Genomic DNA, 3897 nt, shown 5'->3' with positions numbered 1-3897 from the left:
CCACAGGGATGAGATGACCTCCAGGTTGGTGAACACATGAATGTGCTAGGATGGCAGTGTGCCAGAGCACGCTTTGACACTGGGTCCCCTTCCTACCCTCCTTCCCTCATCTACCAGTTTATTTGTATCCTTCATAACAAACTGTAATACAAATACAGCTCTTCCCTGAGTTCTGTGAGTTACAGGACCAAGAGGAGTGTGGGAGTCTCCAAATTTGTGGTTGGCCTGGAGAATGTTGCAATAACCAACAAGAGATAGTTTAAGATTTTCAGATAACAACTTTCAAATCTTTGACAGGAACCACATGTCCTACAATTCATTTCTGCCACTAAGAAAGCAGTTGGAAGAGACCCTAGGAGTTAAAGGCTCAGTCCTAAATAAGGCTGCCCTCACTGGAGATGCCAGCTGCAGACGGGGTTTTCAGCAGCTTCTGCTTTTGGCAGGTCATCTGCAGTGAAGAGGTTCTAACATGTGGTCTTCATGAGCTCTAACAGTCATGGTCCACACCACTTTTGAGCTTTTTTCAGTAATTATATCTGAAACTGAAAAAAGATATTAAATGGGTATTTTACATATTATCTATGAGACCATGGCAACAGATTTTTTGAGACATGATCTCCCAATGTAGCCCTGGTTAGCCTGAAACTTGCTGTGTAGACCAGGCTGGCCTCAAACTCAGAGCTCTGCCTGTCTCTACCTTCAGAGTTCCTGGGAATAAAGATGTGTGCTCCCACGCCCGACTTGGATGATTTTTAATTCCGGTTACTGCTAGCAGCAGATTGTAAAGGATCCAAGTCTGAATGAGGCTTGAATACCAGTGAGTAGAGAAGGGCAAATGCAGCAAGGAAGCAAGAATTAGAATTAGGTAAAGAGGGTGACTTCAACCAGGTGCTCAGCTTTAATCTCAGCACTCAGGAGGCAGAGGCAGGTGGATCTCTGCGAGTTCTTTCCCATTGAGAGGGTTTTAAGTTCAGTTAGATAACTGTTGATTACCCCCTAGGTAACAGTGCCACTACTGCACCAATAGAGACAGTTTTCTGTGCCAGTCCTTGTGGTTATTGGGTTTTAAAGTTGGGTTGGACCACCGATTTTCTTCCTTAACAGCTTGCATAGTATCCTCTAGAACTATGAGAGCTAAACTTCAGGGAGGCTTCCAGGTCAGTTCCAGCTCCATTGCTTCAAGTCCTGTGACTGAAGTATGTCCTATCTTCAGCAATAGGGTCTTACCTTCAAGTTCTGGGAGGTAATCAAGGGCTGTGGCAATAGCCTGTGTTATTTTGGGAATCTCTTGAACTACCCTGATCAGAGGGAAATTTATTAACTCAAAAACCTCCTGAAAAATACACATACATCTGAACATTAGCGCATGTGTATAGCCGAAGGATATATACAGAACACAGTGCCAGACAGGAGAAACCTCCCTTTGAGTTAAAAATTTTAAAGTTGTAAAATAACCATAACAGTTTACCACCATCACCATTTTAGGTGTTAGACTGTTAATTCCTTAGTCTCTCCCTATTTCATAAAAATCATCTGCTTTTGAGGAATCCATTTCTGCCTGTCTTTAGCAAAGTGGCTTCAGACTCTGGGGCCTCAACTCCAATTGTATATGGCAAATTACCCCCAGCAGCATAGAACTCAAGAACAAAGACAGCTAACAGCAAAGCTAGTGCTGCCTGCGGGCGCTATCCAGGGTTCTGCTTCCTGCTGTGTCCTGCCGTGGAAACCTGGGCTGGGCTGCTTCTCAGCTGCATCCTGGCCCTTTCCAGGTGTTCCACACCTAGCCCAGACTGGTGTCCCTCATGCTGTGGAAAGACCTGTGTCCACCCCTCACCAGCCCTTGTCCCTCCCAATGCAGATCCCTACTCTGCCCTACCGGGCCTCCCTCTGGCTGTGCAGGCACTCTGCCCTGCACCTTGCTGGCCAGTGCTCCTCCCCCCATGCAGGTTGGTGGTCCTCCTCTGCGCCTGCCCGCAGTGCTCTTGGGGAAATATGGCACTGCTCAGGCTATGGAGCTTAAAGTGGGTTTCTCCTCCTCCTGCTCCAGAGCACAGATGCCTCACAGGACAGGGTTCTGTCTCATTCTGGCCTGCTGTTGAACCCAAGGGCGATTCACTGCATGCAGTTTAATAAACCTCAAAAGCCAGCTAGCATCTCTGGGTGTCTGTCCTCTGAGGAGACTCTAGTTCCAGTGTCCAGAGTTGGGCGCTGAAGGACCTGCTCAAGTTGGCAGAATAGGTTTCTCGAGAAAAGATTTCAGTAGAATTTCAGAATGCACATGTTACAGGAAGAGATGGATATTTTGGGCCCATTCATTCAGTATTGAAGCCCACAATGAGACACTGTAATTGGGCTGTAAATAGTGAACATAAGAGCCATGACTCTTGCCCTCCTTGATGTGGCAGTTACTTCCCTCTAAAATGCTCCACAATGATTTAGAAACAAGAATTTTGAGGAGGAAAAGGAGTGCAGTCTGCAGTGGAGTGATGAAACCCAGCCAGTTTCCTTGTTCCTATCAAGGATTAAGTGCCTGCCAGCGTGATCCCCACGTGGAACACCTTCACCAATGGGAGAAGGGACTTGATGCCAATTAGAGCCTGACAGTTTTTTGTTTTATTTAATTGAAGTGCTGAGGATGGAGCACAAGGCTTGAACCATGTTAGATAAGAGCTCACCACTTAACCCCAAACTCATCCCTGGATCCCAGCTTTAGAACTGTAATTTACACTGGTCCTTTAAGTCCCCAAGCCTTCACCCAAACAATCCATCTTCCCTGCTGGACAGCAGGTATAGGAGGCACTCAAGATTACAGGGAGGAGTCTCATTTTGCAGCTGTCCTTGCCAGTGAACCAGACATGCGTGTTATCCTGTGGCCTCCAGAACAACCTGCTTCCCACTCAATACCACCAAGGGACCACACTGCACCCCATTCGAAGTGCTTGGCGGAGCCCTTCCTGAATCTTCACCCACCAAGTCCTGACATTTAATGAGAGTTACATTTTAAGCCACGAAGTTTGGGGATGGTTTGTCCTACAGCTTTAAGTTTTTCACAGATAAGTTATGCCATGGTTTTACCAAATAAACCCATTTCTCTTTCTAACCCCAATAGCCTTCTGTTCAAGAAAACTCAGCCCTCTCATTCACTGAAGTGGATCTACACTTCTCCTGAAAGTAGTGATTCTCAAATACTGAAGTTCTCAAAAACTGCCTAAGTTATTTCAGATGTTCACTCCTAAGGACCCTCACCCAGATGTTCTTGTTCCTAAGTCTCATCTGGAACTCAAGAATCCACATTTTAAGACAGATACAAGTGACCTTGACATTGGCAGTCCTAAGCCCACACTTGGAGGGCATTTCAATAGAATATATTATACTTGCTGGGCGTGGTGGTGCATGCCTTTAATCCCAGCACTCAGGAGGCAGAGACAGGCTGATGCCTGTGAGTTCAAGGCCAGCCTGGTCTACATAGTGAGTTCCAGGACAGCTGGGACAAAAGGGAGACCCTGTCTAAAAAAAACAAAAAAAAAAAAAAAAAAAAAACCAACAAAAAAGAATATACTATACTGGAGCACAGCTGTGAACTAAGCCAGGGCTGTGGGAAAGGGAAGGGAAAGGAGCTTGTGAATCTCTTGTCCGTCTCATCCTCAATTTCCATGCTTCTTCTTCCTGAGTTCTTAAAACACTGTACAATTAGTGTTTTGTGATTTTTCATTTTATTCTCTCAACCTCTGTGCCAAATACAACAAACAATTTACAGAGAAGTGATTAACCCATCCCTAAGGGAAGTGCAGTTCAATCTCTCTGGATACAGGTCAGTGACTACAAGCTAAGGACCCAAGACCTTGTCACTTGAAGTTTTTGTTTTTTACTTTTTAAAGGAGTATCAGGTTCTTCACA

The sequence above is a fragment of the Nannospalax galili genome, unplaced genomic scaffold, assembly GCF_000622305.1.
Source record: "Nannospalax galili isolate Female #2095 unplaced genomic scaffold, S.galili_v1.0 scaffold426, whole genome shotgun sequence".
NCBI classification, from domain to species: Eukaryota; Metazoa; Chordata; class Mammalia; order Rodentia; family Spalacidae; genus Nannospalax; species Nannospalax galili.
This window is presented reverse-complemented; position numbering follows the sequence as displayed.